The sequence below is a fragment of the Lissotriton helveticus genome, chromosome 1_1 (genome assembly GCF_964261635.1).
Source record: "Lissotriton helveticus chromosome 1_1, aLisHel1.1, whole genome shotgun sequence".
NCBI classification, from domain to species: domain Eukaryota; kingdom Metazoa; phylum Chordata; class Amphibia; order Caudata; family Salamandridae; genus Lissotriton; species Lissotriton helveticus.
In genome coordinates this window covers 1831416095-1831436477 of record NC_136057.1, presented here as the reverse complement: position 1 = coordinate 1831436477, position 20383 = coordinate 1831416095, and the positions used below count along the sequence as shown (strand labels likewise).

At 46.6% G+C, this 20383-nt stretch overlaps 1 long non-coding RNA gene across 1 annotated transcript in view; it reads right to left on the bottom strand.

Moving 5' to 3' along the window:
* Positions 1 to 883: 883 nt before the first annotated feature.
* The window catches only part of LOC144774972 (uncharacterized), a 37359-nt gene continuing 17859 nt past the window's right edge, over positions 884 to 20383 (bottom strand). The window contains exon 3 of the long non-coding RNA XR_013600542.1: positions 884 to 982. This is a non-coding gene — a long non-coding RNA (uncharacterized LOC144774972). The remainder of the gene's footprint in view (positions 983 to 20383) is intronic.

Genomic DNA, 20383 nt, shown 5'->3' with positions numbered 1-20383 from the left:
GGGTTCGGAGGGTTTCCCCTTTTTCTTGTGGCACCACCAACTTAAATTCTCAACCATACAGGTAGTCAAAAACTTAGCGGAGCGCAAGTATTCCCTGTGAACAAAACCCTTTTTTCTTTGTGAAGTATGACGTTGTGGTGGTGGATGATGTGGTGGTGGACGTGGTGGTAGTGGTGGTGGATGTGGTGAATATGGTGGTGGATGTGGTGGGGGTGGATGTGGGGGACATGGTGGTGGATGTAGTGGTGGTGGACGTGGTGGTGGTGGTGGACGTGGATGTGTTGGTGGAGGTGGGTGGTGGTGGATGTGGTGGTGGACATGGTGGTGGTGGACGTAGTGGTGGTGGATGTATTGGTGGTGGTGAAGGTGGTGATGGTGGACGTGGTGGTAGTGGATGTATTGGTGGAGGTAGTGATTGTGGACGTGGTGGTGGTGGACGTGGTGGTGGATGTGGTGGTGGTATTGGTGGTGATGGAAGTGGTGGTGGTGGATGTGGTGGATGTAGTAGATGTGGATGCGGTGGTGGTGATTGTGGACGTGGTGGTAGTGGACATGGTGGTGGTGGGTGGTGTCACAGTATAGTATACAATAAAACATTTCTTAGCACATAATTAAATGAGAAGCTCAAAAGAGCTCTTTCGGCATCTCTGGCAAGTGTGAATGAACAGCACCATAAACCTCTAAGAAACAAGACCAGAACGGGTAGGAATGCGTACAGTGTAGTTTCTGTAAGACTTTCCAAAAGTGACCCTAATCAGGACATAACTAAACCTTTCATGTCTATTTTAGAACATCTAGATAGCAAAAGACTGGGATCCAATGATGAAAGAGGAGGTGACAACAAAGTAGCAGGAAGCAACAATATAATTTATAGGCACATTACCTCGGCTGTTTAATTGGGTGTGATCTTGGGCCTTCAGCGAGCAAAGCCAGAAACGGCGTCGGGGGCGGGGGAGCGGATTCCTTTGAAGTCTGATGCCGGCTGCAAGCAAACCAGAATGAGTGAGGAGAGAGGCAAATAGTGTGCGATGTGCACGAGCTCGCACACATGCACTGTAGGCAATCCACCTTTGGGTGCATTTTTGAGAGTCCTTACTTAAGTCTTGCTGACAACTCATGCGCGTTCGCTCAGCGAAACCTAAAAAGGGGGGGGCACCCCAATAAATGTTCCATCATGCATTTTACCTGTTTTTTATAAACAGATGTAGAGGCAAAATGGCAGAACTCATGAAATTTGGCAGGAATATTGATTAAGGTGCGGAAAGGGTCCTTTTTATTATTTGATTTAAATTGGTTTAATTGTTTTTAAGTAATAAGGAAAAAAAACTTGGTGAAATATTGGACCATGGTATACCGCGGTACCTGGTGATAACGAAACGCAATAGGATTGGTTAATGAAAGCCCTTACAAAATGAAAAGGCAGCCTTATTGTTTAGACCACACTTTGCCTTAGTTCTGTGTTTTTATGTGAAATATAGCGTATTACTTTTTTTTGTAATGTATAGGAACACAGGAGTAAGTGTAGGAAATACTTTAAAGCTACGACAAACTATTTCTATTGATTGATATATATTTTTTAAAGTTTTCCATGTATTGTACTTTTGCGAAATTCCCTAGAAAGTACTGCAGTACCTACTGAAATAAAAAAATATATATGACAAAAGACACTCCGTGAAATGCCACTCCACGCCACTCCACTCCATGCCACTGTAGAACACTCTACTCCACTCAATGCCCCTCCATTCTACACCAATCTACGACACACCACTATACACTACTCCACTCTAAGACACTGTACAACATGTCACTCTATGACATACCACTCAACTCTATGCCATGACACTCTGCAACACGATGCCATTCCACTGTATGCCACTCTACTCCTGTCTGACACTCTACTCCACTTTACGTCTCTCCACTGTACTCCAAGCCAATCTATACTATACTTAATGCCACTTTACTCGTCTACTCTATGACACACTGCTCCAGTACTCCATGCTACAACAGTGCACTTAGCGCCACTCTATGCGACTCAGCTCTACGACACTCTATGCTGCTCCACTCTGTCACACTCAACTTGACCCTACGACACTCCACAACACTCTTTTGCACTCTGTCACTCAACGGCACTCCCTCACTGACAATCTACTCCATGACATGCCACTCTACTCTATCCCACTCCACTCTTCACCACTCTATGCAGCTCAACTCTAACAAACTCCATGACACGCCACTCCACACTAAGACATGCCACTCCACTCTATGACACGTCAATCCACTCTCTGCCATTCCACTCTCCTCCACTGTACTCTACCACACCCGCTAGCCAGGCTATGTGAACTATAACTTGCCCTGCTAACATGCACAGTGTTCTCATAAGTGATGTAATTTGAGATGTTAAGGGTGTTGCTATGAATGCTAGGTTTTAATGTGGTATAAATGATGTAATATGAAAGGGCATTAGCTATTGTGTAGATCAAGAATATTGATGGGGAAATGTTGAGAAACAGAAATATCGAAGTAATAATGTTGTCTGTGTTAAATATTGATGTTATAAATATCGATGTTGGAAATATCAATTTTTTAGTTGTGCAGAGATATAGACATTGTGAAATATCAATGCAATAAATATAGTTTAAATAAATATCGATGTAAATTATATCAACATTTTTATAAGGGAGTTTTTTTATTTGTTTAATAGTTATTTTAAGTTATGTTTTTTACATTTTTAATGTTTTAATGGAAAGAATGTGTAATTTTCTAATTATTTTTTAATTTTAGATTAATTTTTAGGAGCGGGAGGTTTATTTTATAGGGGATAAGGGTGGGTATTAATTTAAAAATGTTAAATACACTTTTATGTTAAATTTGAATATTAGTTATTATTTTAGGAGTGGGTTGTTGGGTTTATAGGGGATAAGGGTGGGTAGTTATTTAAAAATGTTGTTTAAAATTTAAGAAATTGTTAAAATTAGAAGTAAAAAAATATGAAATGTCGAAATTTAAAATTGGAAATTTCCAATTTTACAAATGTATGTTATATATTGTTAAAATGTGTATATTATTTAGGGGAGGATGTTGCGTTTATAGGGGATAAAGGTGGGTAGTTATTTAAAAATGTGGTGTGAAAAGTTTCTGAAATATTTAAAATTAGAAGTTAAAAACTATTTAAATGTAGAAATTCAAAGTTTCAAACTAAAAATTTCAAATTTGCTGAAAATATGTTTTTTTACATGTAAAATATATTTTGAAATAAAATAAAAAATGGTAAAACATGTAATAATTTAAAATGTATTTATTTTTAAGATTTTAAATGTAAATATTAAATATAAATCTTAATTACTAAATTATTTGAATTGTACCAGTTTTGATATATATATATATATATATATATATATATATATATATATATAAATTAAATTTCATATTAAAAGAAATTATAATAATCAAACGTTGATAAATATTTATAATAAAAAGTATGTGTAAATGTATTTTAATATTTTATTTTTAAATTATATATCTTATGTTTGTATATATTTATATTCTTATTTTTTTATGAATAATAAGAAAGGTATTTGTTACAAATTCTAATATTTGTAAAATGTTATTACAAAAAATATCGATAGTTAATATTTTTGAATCTTTATTTAATTTGTGTAGTGTTACTGTGTAAAAACAATTTTTTATTTAATATATATTTTTAGAAAGAGATATATTTGTTAAGAGTATGGATGAAATAGTGTGTATTAGATTTTAGGATTTAGAATAGTAAATTATTATGGTTTACTGTCCAGCACTTTCCCTGAGTTATAATAGATTTTGAGTTACAATAGTAAATTATTATGGTTTACTGTCCAGCACTTTCCCTGAGTTATATTATATTTGGAGTTAGAATAGTATTTTATTATGGTTTAATGTCCAGCATTTTCCCTGTATTATATTGGACTTGGAGTTAGAATAGTAAATGATTATGGTTTCCTGTCCAGCACTTTCCCTGAGTTATATTAGATTTGGAGTTAGAATAGTATTTTATTGTGGTTTACTGTCCAGCACTTTCCCTGATTTATATTAGATTTGGAGTTAGAATAGTATTTTATTATGGTTTACTGTCCAACACTTTCCCTGAGTTATACTGGACTTGTAGTTAGAATAGTAAAATATTATGGTATACTGTCCAGCACTTTCCCTGAGTTATATTGGACTTGGAGTTAGAATAGTAATTTGATGTGGTTTACTATGCAGTGTTTTCTTTCACATTAGTTGTATTCGGAGTTATAATAGTGAATTATAATATTTGAATTATTTTTGTTTATTACAATATTGCAAATAAATACACCTGGTTATTGTTTTACATATTTTATTAGAATATTGTAAAATATATTTAGAAAAGTTTAACACATTATATTTTATAACATTGATGTGCAAATGCATTTCACAATTTGTTTAACATTTCACCATTTATTTGTAATACATGTATCATTGTAAAGTAACATAGTATAATGTTGTCATAAATATACAGTATTTATTGTGTTGTTTAATATTTATAAATGAAAACATGTCTACATTTTTCATGAAATTTTATTACGTTTGTATTTAATGATGTATACATTTGCAGTAGTTGTAATATATATATATAGATTGTACTTTTTAAAATATGATGTTTTATTAAATAGCATATTAAATTGTATTTAATTTCAATAACATTTAGTATGTTAAATAATTTACAATTTTTTCATATTTGGAAAGTACATAACTACTTTAACATTTGTATATTATTAGCAAATAAAGAGTTAATGTTATAAACATATTTTTTAATATACATTTTCATATTATACATTTTTTAACATATTATAATTAATGTATATTTTACAATATTAATATGTTTATTTTAAACATTAAAAAATGATCATTTTTTTAATACATTTTTAAGCTATTTTTTTATTTGTTCCCATTCATTCCTATGGGGATTTAGTCCTATTTTTGTTTTAATTTTGCCACCATTTGGGGGGGCGCTAGGTGGCGCACTTGTGAATGGGACGCCTTTCCGTGAGGCTCCCACATCCCGGCGACATTGATCCTGCAATTATCCTGTTCTCGGCGCTCCACCGGGCTGTAACTTCTCCCATCTGTAAAGGGGGATCCTCTGAAGCTCCGGTACAATTTTGGAGCCGATAGCTGGCGGACTTTGGACGGGAGCGGCTCTTCCGTCGCCAGCGGTCTTGACCGGTGGAGGAGGCTACGCGGCTGGGCGGCCTGCCTGGCGACGCTAGGCTGGGGATTCCGAGGAGAAGGGCAGGCCCCAATTGGCGCGAAAATCACTTGCAGACAGCGAGGCGGCGGAAGCGAGGGATGACTGCTGTGAGCCCTGCGTGAAGCGGTTACCGGCAATGTGAGTGACTGTATGGCTGGCCCTGACAAGATTTGTCCTGCCTGCGCACTGAACGCCTGCAACCCCTGCAACTCTCGCTTCATTGTGGTTACTAGTGAGCGCTACCAGGGCCCTGCAGGGACTCGAAAACATGGCAGCTGGCACCGGTGAAAAAAACACTGCGCTGTGAACGGCGCGTCCTAGGGACGAATTACGTGGCTCGCCCACATTGTGCTGAGGAGGAGAGGGGATACGCTTGACTGTGTGCTGCCACTGTGTGCTAGTGGGGATTCCACTGCCCCCGATTGCTGGCTGAGTAGGTCGTCCTACCACCTACGAGATACGAGGAGCTGGGTCCGTCAGAGGGTGACCGGCGCTATCGGCAACGCGGTAAGGAGGAACTGACAAATTGCTACTGCGTAGGGCACCCCCCCATCTTCTACCTCTGGCCTTGATAATAGCGGGAAATACGCTAGCCTGGGATTGGTGCCTACACTCCTTGAGGATTCACAAAAGGGGGTGGTGGTGATGAACAGAGTGCCTGAATTAAGCAGAACACTCTTACCCAGTCCAAAGATCAGGGCTTGATCCATCACCGTTTTTTAGCTCACTGCACCATCCCAGCTCAGAACTTGGCTATATGCAAATTAGTCTGTTCCTGTCCCAGTGCATGATGGGAACAGGGCAAACCAAACTACCAAGCCAATTCTTATACTGGGAAGGAAACAAGCTACCGGGGACCGGTTTCTGGCATTTCAGCCTCGTCGGCCCGGCTTGCTTGAATCCTGATGGTGCAATGAGCAAGGGACTCACATCTGAGTATACCCTTCCACGCTTATGGTGGACAAAATGATTCACAAAAGGGGGTGGTGATGAACAGAGTGCCTGAATTAAGCAGAACACTCTTACCCAGTCCAAAGATCAGGGCTTGATCCATCACCGTTTTTTAGCTCACTGCACCATCCCAGCTCAGAACTTGGCTATATGCAAATTAGTCTGTTCCTGTCCCAGTGCATGATGGGAACAGCGCAAACCAAACTACCAAGCCAATTCTTATACTGGGAAGGAAACAAGCTACCGGGGACCGGTTTCTGGCATTTCAGCCTCGTCGGCCCGGCTTGCTTGAATCCTGATGGTGCAATGAGCAAGGGACTCACATCTGAGTATACCCTTCCACGCTTATGGTGGACAAAATGATTCACAAAAGGGGGTGGTGATGAACAGAGTGCCTGAATTAAGCAGAACACTCTTACCCAGTCCAAAGATCAGGGCTTGATCCATCACCGTTTTTTAGCTCACTGCACCATCCCAGCTCAGAACTTGGCTATATGCAAATTAGTCTGTTCCTGTCCCAGTGCATGATGGGAACAGGGCAAACCAAACTACCAAGCCAATTCTTATACTGGGAAGGAAACAAGCTACCGGGGACCGGTTTCTGGCATTTCAGCCTCGTCGGCCCGGCTTGCTTGAATCCTGATGGTGCAATGAGCAAGGGACTCACATCTGAGTATACCCTTCCACGCTTATGGTGGACAAAATGATTCACAAAAGGGGGTGGTGATGAACAGAGTGCCTGAATTAAGCAGAACACTCTTACCCAGTCCAAAGATCAGGGCTTGATCCATCACCGTTTTTTAGCTCACTGCACCATCCCAGCTCAGAACTTGGCTATATGCAAATTAGTCTGTTCCTGTCCCAGTGCATGATGGGAACAGGGCAAACCAAACTACCAAGCCAATTCTTATACTGGTAGTTTGGTCTGCCCTGTTCCCATGATGCACTGGGCCAGGGACAGACTAATTTGCATATAGCCAGGTTCTGAGCTGGGATGGGGCAGTGAGATAAATAACGGTGATGGATCAAGCCCTGATCTTTGGACTGGGTAAGAGTGGTCTGCTTAATTCAGACACTCTGTTCATCACCACCCCCTTTTCTGAATCGTTTTTGGCCACTATAGGTGTGGCAGGGTATACTCAGACATGAGTCCCTTTCTCACTGCTCCATCAGGATTCAAGCAAGCCGGGCCGAAGAGGCTGAAATGCCAGAAACCGGTCCCCGGTAGCTTGTCTCCTTTCTGGTGAAGAATTGGCTTGGTAGTTTGGTCTGCCCTGTTCCCATGATGCACTGGGCCAGGGACAGACTAATTTGCATATAGCCAGGTTCTGAGCTGGGATGGGGCAGTGAGATAAATAACGGTGATGGATCAAGCCCTGATCTTTGGACTGGGTAAGAGTGGTCTGCTTAATTCAGACACTCTGTTCATCACCACCCCCTTTTCTGAATCGTTTTTGGCCACTATAGGTGTGGCAGGGTATACTCAGACATGAGTCCCTTTCTCACTGCTCCATCAGGATTCAAGCAAGCCGGGCCGAAGAGGCTGAAATGCCAGAAACTGGTCCCCGGTAGCTTGTCTCCTTTCTGGTGAAGAATTGGCTTGGTAGTTTGGTCTGCCCTGTTCCCATGATGCACTGGGCCAGGGACAGACTAATTTGCATATAGCCAGGTTCTGAGCTGGGATGGGGCAGTGAGATAAATAACGGTGATGGATCAAGCCCTGATCTTTGGACTGGGTAAGAGTGGTCTGCTTAATTCAGACACTCTGTTCATCACCACCCCCTTTTCTGAATCGTTTTTGGCCACTATAGGTGTGGCAGGGTATACTCAGACATGAGTCCCTTTCTCACTGCTCCATCAGGATTCAAGCAAGCCGGGCCGAAGAGGCTGAAATGCCAGAAACCGGTCCCCGGTAGCTTGTCTCCTTTCTGGTGAAGAATTGGCTTGGTAGTTTGGTCTGCCCTGTTCCCATGATGCACTGGGCCAGGGACAGACTAATTTGCATATAGCCAGGTTCTGAGCTGGGATGGGGCAGTGAGATAAATAACGGTGATGGATCAAGCCCTGATCTTTGGACTGGGTAAGAGTGGTCTGCTTAATTCAGACACTCTGTTCATCACCACCCCCTTTTCTGAATCGTTTTTGGCCACTATAGGTGTGGCAGGGTATACTCAGACATGAGTCCCTTTCTCACTGCTCCATCAGGATTCAAGCAAGCCGGGCCGAAGAGGCTGAAATGCCAGAAACCGGTCCCCGGTAGCTTGTCTCCTTTCTGGTGAAGAATTGGCTTGGTAGTTTGGTCTGCCCTGTTCCCATGATGCACTGGGCCAGGGACAGACTAATTTGCATATAGCCAGGTTCTGAGCTGGGATGGGGCAGTGAGATAAATAACGGTGATGGATCAAGCCCTGATCTTTGGACTGGGTAAGAGTGGTCTGCTTAATTCAGACACTCTGTTCATCACCACCCCCTTTTCTGAATCGTTTTTGGCCACTATAGGTGTGGCAGGGTATACTCAGACATGAGTCCCTTTCTCACTGCTCCATCAGGATTCAAGCAAGCCGGGCCGAAGAGGCTGAAATGCCAGAAACCGGTCCCCGGTAGCTTGTCTCCTTTCTGGTGAAGAATTGGCTTGGTAGTTTGGTCTGCCCTGTTCCCATGATGCACTGGGCCAGGGACAGACTAATTTGCATATAGCCAGGTTCTGAGCTGGGATGGGGCAGTGAGATAAATAACGGTGATGGATCAAGCCCTGATCTTTGGACTGGGTAAGAGTGGTCTGCTTAATTCAGACACTCTGTTCATCACCACCCCCTTTTCTGAATCGTTTTTGGCCACTATAGGTGTGGCAGGGTATACTCAGACATGAGTCCCTTTCTCACTGCTCCATCAGGATTCAAGCAAGCCGGGCCGAAGAGGCTGAAATGCCAGAAACCGGTCCCCGGTAGCTTGTCTCCTTTCTGGTGAAGAATTGGCTTGGTAGTTTGGTCTGCCCTGTTCCCATGATGCACTGGGCCAGGGACAGACTAATTTGCATATAGCCAGGTTCTGAGCTGGGATGGGGCAGTGAGATAAATAACGGTGATGGATCAAGCCCTGATCTTTGGACTGGGTAAGAGTGGTCTGCTTAATTCAGACACTCTGTTCATCACCACCCCCTTTTCTGAATCGTTTTTGGCCACTATAGGTGTGGCAGGGTATACTCAGACATGAGTCCCTTTCTCACTGCTCCATCAGGATTCAAGCAAGCCGGGCCGAAGAGGCTGAAATGCCAGAAACCGGTCCCCGGTAGCTTGTCTCCTTTCTGGTGAAGAATTGGCTTGGTAGTTTGGTCTGCCCTGTTCCCATGATGCACTGGGCCAGGGACAGACTAATTTGCATATAGCCAGGTTCTGAGCTGGGATGGGGCAGTGAGATAAATAACGGTGATGGATCAAGCCCTGATCTTTGGACTGGGTAAGAGTGGTCTGCTTAATTCAGACACTCTGTTCATCACCACCCCCTTTTCTGAATCGTACACTCCTTGAGGAGGCAGTGTGGTACTACCCTTTGAGTGCACATCAGCGTAGGGACAGACAATTGGCTGCGCTCTTCCAGATTAGGGTGCCATAACGAAGACTGTATACAACTCAGCAACTAGAGTACATGCACCTACTCCTGCTCAGCCGGCGTTGGTGTGGCAATTGTGTTTTCTACCTGGAGCGGGCTCCCGACCACCCTGCTTGAGACTTGGGGACCCTGCGACCTCAGAGTGCAGAACATCTGCTGGTGCACGAGGTGCCCGGTTTGCTGTAGACGGCCGAGGTATTGTCGGTTCTGGGTCTGCTGCGCTACCTGCGGCTAGGAAGAATCGGCAGAGCCCTGTCCTGGCCTCACATTCGCATCCTACGTGTTTCCTGATTCCAGGGGGTGCCTGGAAGTTCAGCGAGATACGCCGGCTGGTTTGGTCCACACACTTGCCATTACGGATTGCTACTGGTGGCGCTGTTCCTTGCATACCGTGTGCGTCGCCCTGACCGGTGGCGAAAATGGGCAGGCCAGATGCGCGACAGCCAAAACTCACTTTTGACGCTACCAAAAAGGGGACTCGCACCAGCCCGGAACAACAGAAACAAACTGAGGCCGGTAATTCTGGTGATGGCCAGCCAACCACATCCATGGATGTCCAAGAACTCCTCCGTGAGATGCGGCAAGGATTTGCGACCATAGCGGATAAGGTAGACAGGATGTTGTCCCGGATGGATGCTGTTGTCCACAAACTGGATGTGCATGAGGGGAGACTTAAGGAAGCGGAGCAGCGAGTTTCGGATATCGAGGATACATCGACGCAGCACACGACGCGGCTTACTCGGATGGATGACCTACTGCGCACTATAGCTGCCAAGAATGAGGATTTGGAGGCGAGAAGCCGGCGCAATAATATACGCCTAGTGGGTATTCCGGAATCCACCAATGTGGGGAAAATGGAGGAATATGTTGAAAAACTCTTGCTAGCAGCAGTGGGCCAGGAAGCATTCTCACCCCAGTTTATAGTGGAGAGGGCGCATAGATCCCTGGGCCCTGTGCCCAAACCGGGCATGAAGCCGAGACCTATTATTGCCCGCTTGCTGAACTATAGAGATAGGGATACTGCCTTGCGTGCGGCTCGAACCTCTAATACGCTCTCCTTTGATGGCAACAATTTTACGATCTATCCAGATTTCACGCCCATGGTGCAGGAGGAACGTCGCAAGTTCCTCGATGTCAAAGCGAAACTTCGCAATCTCCAGGTGGATTATGCCCTGCTCTATCCGGCTCGCCTGCGGGTCACTTGTCAGGGGCGTCAGAGGTTTTTCACGAAACCGCAACAAGTAGAAGACTTCATCAAACACTACAAACGTACGGCGCATCGAAATGGGGATGGAGAGGATGAGCCGGACCGGAGACACGAACATATGGAGGATAATGAACAATGATCTTGCAGCTTTGGAGACTTTGTTGTTTCGATTTGATCCATGTGCGTGAGTACTGCTTCATAGGTCACTCCTTGGCTGTGCTTATGTTTGTTGGTGGGATCTACTCCTCCCGTTAAGATGAATCTGGGGATTGGCCCGGAGGAAGCTGAGTTCGATTCTGTTCGCTGGGTGCCCCCCCCCCCTCTCCCACTGGCTGGATAGGCCCCGCCTGAGGGAGCTGGTGGAGCGGAGGGGGAAATGTGTGCCACCTGGAATGCTACCTAGCGGGTATTACCCATACAGTTACTGTTGGTATAGGGTATGTTCTCACCCTTGGCTGTTTGGGACGTTGGGGTGGGTAGGGGGGGATGACGAACCTGGCAAGTTGGGGTTGCTTCAGTGGGTGGCGGGGAGGGAATGGGGGAATGCCTGGGGGTTGTGTGAGTTGAATGAGTGCGATCTACACAAGCAAACGGATAAAATGTTGTACTGGTTTATTGGTATGGGCAAGAGAGATTGCACCATACTGTTGATTTGGCTGACACAGGGTACCTTTCAAAGGATGGACACTACTGACATTAATGGGAATGGAGGGAGTTAACAAATGTACCTTTTTATCATGGAATGTGCGGGGGCTTAAGGACACGCGTAAATGCAGACAGTTGGTGGCATACTGGGATAGGCATAACGTGCAGGTGGTTATGCTACAAGAAACTCACAACCCCCCATCAGCCACATCCAATTTCGGTACCAGATGGGCGGGTGTGCGGATTTTCTCCAACTACTCTTCGTACGCCAGGGGTGCTGCCATCCTTATACATCGCGCCCTCCCATTTGAGCTGCAGGGTCACTGTATAGACAAGGAGGGGAGATATGTAGTGTTATGGGGGAGGTTGGGTGGGGAGACACTCACCATTGCCAATTGTTATGCTCCTAATATCGATGACCCCCATTTTTTTACTGCGCTCTGGGGTATGGTGGTGGATGTGGGGTCTGCTCATCTGATTTGGGGTGGAGACTTCAATGTTGCGTTACGCCCAGGGCTGGATAGAGCGGATGGTTGTTCGACCTACCATCCTGGAGCGAGAGATGTCCTTAGGGGGATAGTGGATGATGAGGGATTAGTTGATGGATGGAGACACCTTCACCCTGACCTGCTGGATGGCACACACTTCACTTCATATACGGGAACATGGGCTAGAATTGACTATATTTTTGTATCGAGAAATCTAGCACCCCATATCCTGACTGCGCAACACCTACCCAGGACACAATCGGATCACTGCCCGGTTCTATTAACTATAGACATGCCAGGGTTTAGTAAACCACGGCCACCTTGGCGATTGCACCCTAACATTCTACTAGACACGGTTTTCCGGGAGGAACTTAGAGATGATATCGCAGAATTTTTTCCTCGTAACAAGGATACTGTGGATAGTGTGGAAACGGTCTGGGAGGCCTTCAAAGTTACAGTGAGGGGGTGGTGCATTGCTAAAAGCTCTGGGGTACTGAAAACCATACAGCGCACGCTCCATAGGATGGAAGAAGACCTGCGGGCTCTGGAGAGAGACATGGTACGGGGAGACACAGGGTCTAAGCAGCAGGAATTCAGGGCCAAATTGTCAGAATACGAAGCAGAGGCGCATAGAGAGGCACAGTTTAAGGGTAAGCACTGGAAAGCTCGCGCGTACATTGAGGGAGGGAGACCGGGTAGGGCCCTGTCTATGGCAGTTAGAATAGCACGAGGTTCTAACACTATCCTTGAGTTACAGTTGGCGGCTGGGAAGACATGCAAAGACTCAGCTGGTATACTGACCACACTCCAAACACACTATGAGCAACTGTATACATCGCGAGCGACTGGGGACTTTGAACTGGGCAGCTTCCTGGGGGATATCGCACTCTGCTGGATAAGCGATGCCCATAGACAGTTTCTAGGAGCCCCGCTCGAACTCGAGGAAGTGCGGGATGCCATAATGTCCTTGAGCAATGGGAAGGCACCTGGTCACGATGGGCTTCCCGCAGAGTTTTATAAATGTTATATAGATGTCATGGCTCCTGTCTTGCGAGAGGTGTTTGAGGATGCCTTGGAAGTAGGTGTGTTGCCGAATTCCGAAGAGAGAGGTTGTAATTACGTCCCTGCTTAAGCCGGGTAAAGATGCCACACAATGTGACTCGTACCGTCCATTATCGTTATTGAACTGTGATGCCAAAATCCTTGCCAAAGTGCTCGCCACGAGACTCTCTCTGCTCATGACCACGCTCATATTGCCTGATCAGTCGGGATTTGTCCCCACGAGATCTACATCGCACAATCTCCGTACTGTTTTCTCCCTAATCCAAACGGTGAGCCCTGTGTGGAAAAGTAAATTTTGCCATGTTCTGTGTCCCTACGTGTCCTCCATCTTATGTTATGTGTGCATGATTAAATATGCATATGTATCCCCCATGTTTGATTAAAGACGCAATTACAGTTGTGTCCATCATTAGTATGCCAGTTTCCAGTTCTCGTGAATACTACGAATATTAGGCCTATGTAAAGTTGCGTTGCCACGTTTCTCAGTGTGCACGTTATTTCATTGTAAAGTCCCCGTTTCTAGGCCTCAAAAGGGCCCGGACACCAGATTCAGCTCCTGTCTTCTGAGTCCTCGCTGAGGAGTGATACAGCCCCCACCTGTATCCTCGACCCTTCACTTACTTCCTGCCTCACAGTGCCCGGCTCAGCCTGGCTCTGCCTCTGAGTCTGCCAAGAGTATGTTATGATTCTAGTTATCAGTCCAGCCCTCCTTCTCTGCATTCCTAAGCTACTGAATCGCATCAATAGTTTCCGTCATTGTCTAGCCTTTACGTCTCCATGTAAGAGAAATACTGCATTTAATGGTCATTTAATATTCTTCATCACGCACTACATGTAGAATAATGCATGCTCCAGTCTTAGAGTCTGTTAGCCTTTACCCCGATAACTTTTGGATTCTATCAACATGTTCTCTAAACATCAGATACTAGATACTGTTTAGGTACATGTCGCCCTGACTCTCCAGACTTCAGTCTCTACTCCTAGCACAGAGTTCATAGCCCCCAGCTTCTCCTAGTAACACGTCATTGTCAGTTTACGCGCACCATTAGGTTAGAGGTCCCGGCTCCTTAGGTAGCCCCCTCCATGTTTCCGCCCCATTTATGACATATTCTGTTACGTTTGCATCACATGTCTATGTATACGCCCCTGTTACACCCATTTTCACCCTTATCTTTCACGACTGCTATTGACCACACCCACTGCTCCGCCTACTGTAATTCATTGTAATGTAACTGTTTTAGTATATATATTTGTGCACTGTTATTAAATGTTACGCCGATTCTGATCCTGGCCCCGGCAGCGCTGCCATCCTGTTCCCGTGCAGGTTGTCCTGTTCCTGTCCTTTATGCTGTATTAAACCTGCAAACTCCTACTACCTCGAATCTTGACTCTTATTTATTGAGCTATCTGTTATTGCTATGTCCAGTAAAACCTAGATCCGGTATTATTTATTTATATACCACATAATGGCGCCCGAATAGGGACTTGCCCTTTCCCCACGCGCCGGTGAAGCCACGCCGGCCCCCTGACCCTCTGCAGCCGTGACGGAACCATACCGTGCACGTGCAGATATTTCTGCTTCAAGTATCCCTCAGGCCCACGGAGGAGACGGAGGTGGCGGTCCAGCATCCAGACGAGGCGGTGGAGGAACGCGGCGAGTCCCGACCAGAGCCCAAGCCGAGAGTCCAAGGTCCGAGGTATCCGGAGGCCCACCCGTAACAGAAGTCCGAAGTTCGTCCGTCCGGCGTCGAAGCAGTCCAGTCCAGTCCGAGGCCTTCCGTTTTTGCTGCCCGGTGAGTACCATTGCTGGGGTAGTATCTAGACAGGGTCAATCTAATTGACTCTGGTCCGTGGGTTGGTGGTACACAGACCCAAAACGAAGTGTCCACTTCGGTGGATGCGGGTCCTGACGTGTCTCTTTATGAGACCGGTAAGTTTCGTACTGTTTCAGCAGTGCATCTAGTTTCTGTTCTAGTCAGTTCTGTTCTCGAGAAAATTCATGTATTCTGTTTTCAGTATTCCAGGTAGTATTCTGTTCGAACAGTTATTTCAAATGTTCTTCATGTATTTTTAATGTCGTGGTACGAAAGTGGTGTAGTTATCGTGTTCGTTGTGTATTGTATTGTGTCTAGATTACAGTTCAGTCATGCCTTTATTCTCGAAATTACGTCAGTTAAAAACCAGAAAAGGTCTGCTAGAAGCAGCAGTTCCTGTCCCGCCTAGGGACAGTCCAGGTCATTTTATGTATCAGAAGCATGGCATAAGTGCCATATTATATCTAGATTTATGGGTAGAGTATACCAGAGAGTTAGAGGAAAAGTATAGATGGCCCGTATCAGGTACGTGGGATGCCGAGTGCATCATGAGAGTAGAAGAAGCATTATGGAAAAAGAAAGCCAGACAGTCACAGAAAGATGCCATCGAGTTATGGCGCAAAGAATCCCATAAAAGAACCGAAAAAGAAATCAGAAAGTCAGAACTAAGTAGAGAATCCTTAGAACGAGCACAAGAAAGGGAATTAATCGAGATAGGTGAACGAGTCAAAACCGAACAATCAGACAGACAGAGGCATGCCCTTATTAAGGGTATGTACCCTCTTCTTGCCGAGGGCTTGCCAAAAGCGACCCCGGAGGCATCCAGTAATTTTCCGCCACCACTAGTTCCGACTAAGCTACGTCACAAACCGACCGCAGCTGATATTTTCATCTCATCCTATTTGGACGACACAGTCCCATGATGCACTGGGCCAGGGACAGACTAATTTGCATATAGCCAGGTTCTGAGCTGGGATGGGGCAGTGAGATAAATAACGGTGATGGATCAAGCCCTGATCTTTGGACTGGGTAAGAGTGGTCTGCTTAATTCAGACACTCTGTTCATCACCACCCCCTTTTCTGAATCGTTTTTGGCCACTATAGGTGTGGCAGGGTATACTCAGACATGAGTCCCTTTCTCACTGCTCCATCAGGATTCAAGCAAGCCGGGCCGAAGAGGCTGAAATGCCAGAAACCGGTCCCCGGTAGCTTGTCTCCTTTCTGGTGAAGAATTGGCTTGGTAGTTTGGTCTGCCCTGTTCCCATGATGCACTGGGCCAGGGACAGACTAATTTGCATATAGCCAGGTTCTGAGCTGGGATGGGGCAGTGAGATAAATAACGGTGATGGATCAAGCCCTGATCTTTGGACTGGGTAAGAGTGGTCTGCTTAATTCAGACACTCTGTTCATCACCACCCCCTTTTCTGAATCGTTTTTGGCCACTATAGGTGTGGCAGGGTATACTCAGACATGAGTCCCTTTCTCACTGCTCCATCAGGATTCAAGCAAGCCGGGCCGAAGAGGCTGAAATGCCAGAAACTGGTCCCCGGTAGCTTGTCTCCTTTCTGGTGAAGAATTGGCTTGGTAGTTTGGTCTGCCCTGTTCCCATGATGCACTGGGCCAGGGACAGACTAATTTGCATATAGCCAGGTTCTGAGCTGGGATGGGGCAGTGAGATAAATAACGGTGATGGATCAAGCCCTGATCTTTGGACTGGGTAAGAGTGGTCTGCTTAATTCAGACACTCTGTTCATCACCACCCCCTTTTCTGAATCGTTTTTGGCCACTATAGGTGTGGCAGGGTATACTCAGACATGAGTCCCTTTCTCACTGCTCCATCAGGATTCAAGCAAGCCGGGCCGAAGAGGCTGAAATGCCAGAAACCGGTCCCCGGTAGCTTGTCTCCTTTCTGGTGAAGAATTGGCTTGGTAGTTTGGTCTGCCCTGTTCCCATGATGCACTGGGCCAGGGACAGACTAATTTGCATATAGCCAGGTTCTGAGCTGGGATGGGGCAGTGAGATAAATAACGGTGATGGATCAAGCCCTGATCTTTGGACTGGGTAAGAGTGGTCTGCTTAATTCAGACACTCTGTTCATCACCACCCCCTTTTCTGAATCGTTTTTGGCCACTATAGGTGTGGCAGGGTATACTCAGACATGAGTCCCTTTCTCACTGCTCCATCAGGATTCAAGCAAGCCGGGCCGAAGAGGCTGAAATGCCAGAAACCGGTCCCCGGTAGCTTGTCTCCTTTCTGGTGAAGAATTGGCTTGGTAGTTTGGTCTGCCCTGTTCCCATGATGCACTGGGCCAGGGACAGACTAATTTGCATATAGCCAGGTTCTGAGCTGGGATGGGGCAGTGAGATAAATAACGGTGATGGATCAAGCCCTGATCTTTGGACTGGGTAAGAGTGGTCTGCTTAATTCAGACACTCTGTTCATCACCACCCCCTTTTCTGAATCGTTTTTGGCCACTATAGGTGTGGCAGGGTATACTCAGACATGAGTCCCTTTCTCACTGCTCCATCAGGATTCAAGCAAGCCGGGCCGAAGAGGCTGAAATGCCAGAAACCGGTCCCCGGTAGCTTGTCTCCTTTCTGGTGAAGAATTGGCTTGGTAGTTTGGTCTGCCCTGTTCCCATGATGCACTGGGCCAGGGACAGACTAATTTGCATATAGCCAGGTTCTGAGCTGGGATGGGGCAGTGAGATAAATAACGGTGATGGATCAAGCCCTGATCTTTGGACTGGGTAAGAGTGGTCTGCTTAATTCAGACACTCTGTTCATCACCACCCCCTTTTCTGAATCGTTTTTGGCCACTATAGGTGTGGCAGGGTATACTCAGACATGAGTCCCTTTCTCACTGCTCCATCAGGATTCAAGCAAGCCGGGCCGAAGAGGCTGAAATGCCAGAAACCGGTCCCCGGTAGCTTGTCTCCTTTCTGGTGAAGAATTGGCTTGGTAGTTTGGTCTGCCCTGTTCCCATGATGCACTGGGCCAGGGACAGACTAATTTGCATATAGCCAGGTTCTGAGCTGGGATGGGGCAGTGAGATAAATAACGGTGATGGATCAAGCCCTGATCTTTGGACTGGGTAAGAGTGGTCTGCTTAATTCAGACACTCTGTTCATCACCACCCCCTTTTCTGAATCGTTTTTGGCCACTATAGGTGTGGCAGGGTATACTCAGACATGAGTCCCTTTCTCACTGCTCCATCAGGATTCAAGCAAGCCGGGCCGAAGAGGCTGAAATGCCAGAAACCGGTCCCCGGTAGCTTGTCTCCTTTCTGGTGAAGAATTGGCTTGGTAGTTTGGTCTGCCCTGTTCCCATGATGCACTGGGCCAGGGACAGACTAATTTGCATATAGCCAGGTTCTGAGCTGGGATGGGGCAGTGAGATAAATAACGGTGATGGATCAAGCCCTGATCTTTGGACTGGGTAAGAGTGGTCTGCTTAATTCAGACACTCTGTTCATCACCACCCCCTTTTCTGAATCGTACACTCCTTGAGGAGGCAGTGTGGTACTACCCTTTGAGTGCACATCAGCGTAGGGACAGACAATTGGCTGCGCTCTTCCAGATTAGGGTGCCATAACGAAGACTGTATACAACTCAGCAACTAGAGTACATGCACCTACTCCTGCTCAGCCGGCGTTGGTGTGGCAATTGTGTTTTCTACCTGGAGCGGGCTCCCGACCACCCTGCTTGAGACTTGGGGACCCTGCGACCTCAGAGTGCAGAACATCTGCTGGTGCACGAGGTGCCCGGTTTGCTGTAGACGGCCGAGGTATTGTCGGTTCTGGGTCTGCTGCGCTACCTGCGGCTAGGAAGAATCGGCAGAGCCCTGTCCTGGCCTCACATTCGCATCCTACGTGTTTCCTGATTCCAGGGGGTGCCTGGAAGTTCAGCGAGATACGCCGGCTGGTTTGGTCCACACACTTGCCATTACGGATTGCTACTGGTGGCGCTGTTCCTTGCATACCGTGTGCGTCGCCCTGACCGGTGGCGAAAATGGGCAGGCCAGATGCGCGACAGCCAAAACTCACTTTTGACGCTACCAAAAAGGGGACTCGCACCAGCCCGGAACAACAGAAACAAACTGAGGCCGGTAATTCTGGTGATGGCCAGCCAACCACATCCATGGATGTCCAAGAACTCCTCCGTGAGATGCGGCAAGGATTTGCGACCATAGCGGATAAGGTAGACAGGATGTTGTCCCGGATGGATGCTGTTGTCCACAAACTGGATGTGCATGAGGGGAGACTTAAGGAAGCGGAGCAGCGAGTTTCGGATATCGAGGATACATCGACGCAGCACACGACGCGGCTTACTCGGATGGATGACCTACTGCGCACTATAGCTGCCAAGAATGAGGATTTGGAGGCGAGAAGCCGGCGCAATAATATACGCCTAGTGGGTATTCCGGAATCCACCAATGTGGGGAAAATGGAGGAATATGTTGAAAAACTCTTGCTAGCAGCAGTGGGCCAGGAAGCATTCTCACCCCAGTTTATAGTGGAGAGGGCGCATAGATCCCTGGGCCCTGTGCCCAAACCGGGCATGAAGCCGAGACCTATTATTGCCCGCTTGCTGAACTATAGAGATAGGGATACTGCCTTGCGTGCGGCTCGAACCTCTAATACGCTCTCCTTTGATGGCAACAATTTTACGATCTATCCAGATTTCACGCCCATGGTGCAGGAGGAACGTCGCAAGTTCCTCGATGTCAAAGCGAAACTTCGCAATCTCCAGGTGGATTATGCCCTGCTCTATCCGGCTCGCCTGCGGGTCACTTGTCAGGGGCGTCAGAGGTTTTTCACGAAACCGCAACAAGTAGAAGACTTCATCAAACACTACAAACGTACGGCGCATCGAAATGGGGATGGAGAGGATGAGCCGGACCGGAGACACGAACATATGGAGGATAATGAACAATGATCTTGCAGCTTTGGAGACTTTGTTGTTTCGATTTGATCCATGTGCGTGAGTACTGCTTCATAGGTCACTCCTTGGCTGTGCTTATGTTTGTTGGTGGGATCTACTCCTCCCGTTAAGATGAATCTGGGGATTGGCCCGGAGGAAGCTGAGTTCGATTCTGTTCGCTGGGTGCCCCCCCCCCCTCTCCCACTGGCTGGATAGGCCCCGCCTGAGGGAGCTGGTGGAGCGGAGGGGGAAATGTGTGCCACCTGGAATGCTACCTAGCGGGTATTACCCATACAGTTACTGTTGGTATAGGGTATGTTCTCACCCTTGGCTGTTTGGGACGTTGGGGTGGGTAGGGGGGGATGACGAACCTGGCAAGTTGGGGTTGCTTCAGTGGGTGGCGGGGAGGGAATGGGGGAATGCCTGGGGGTTGTG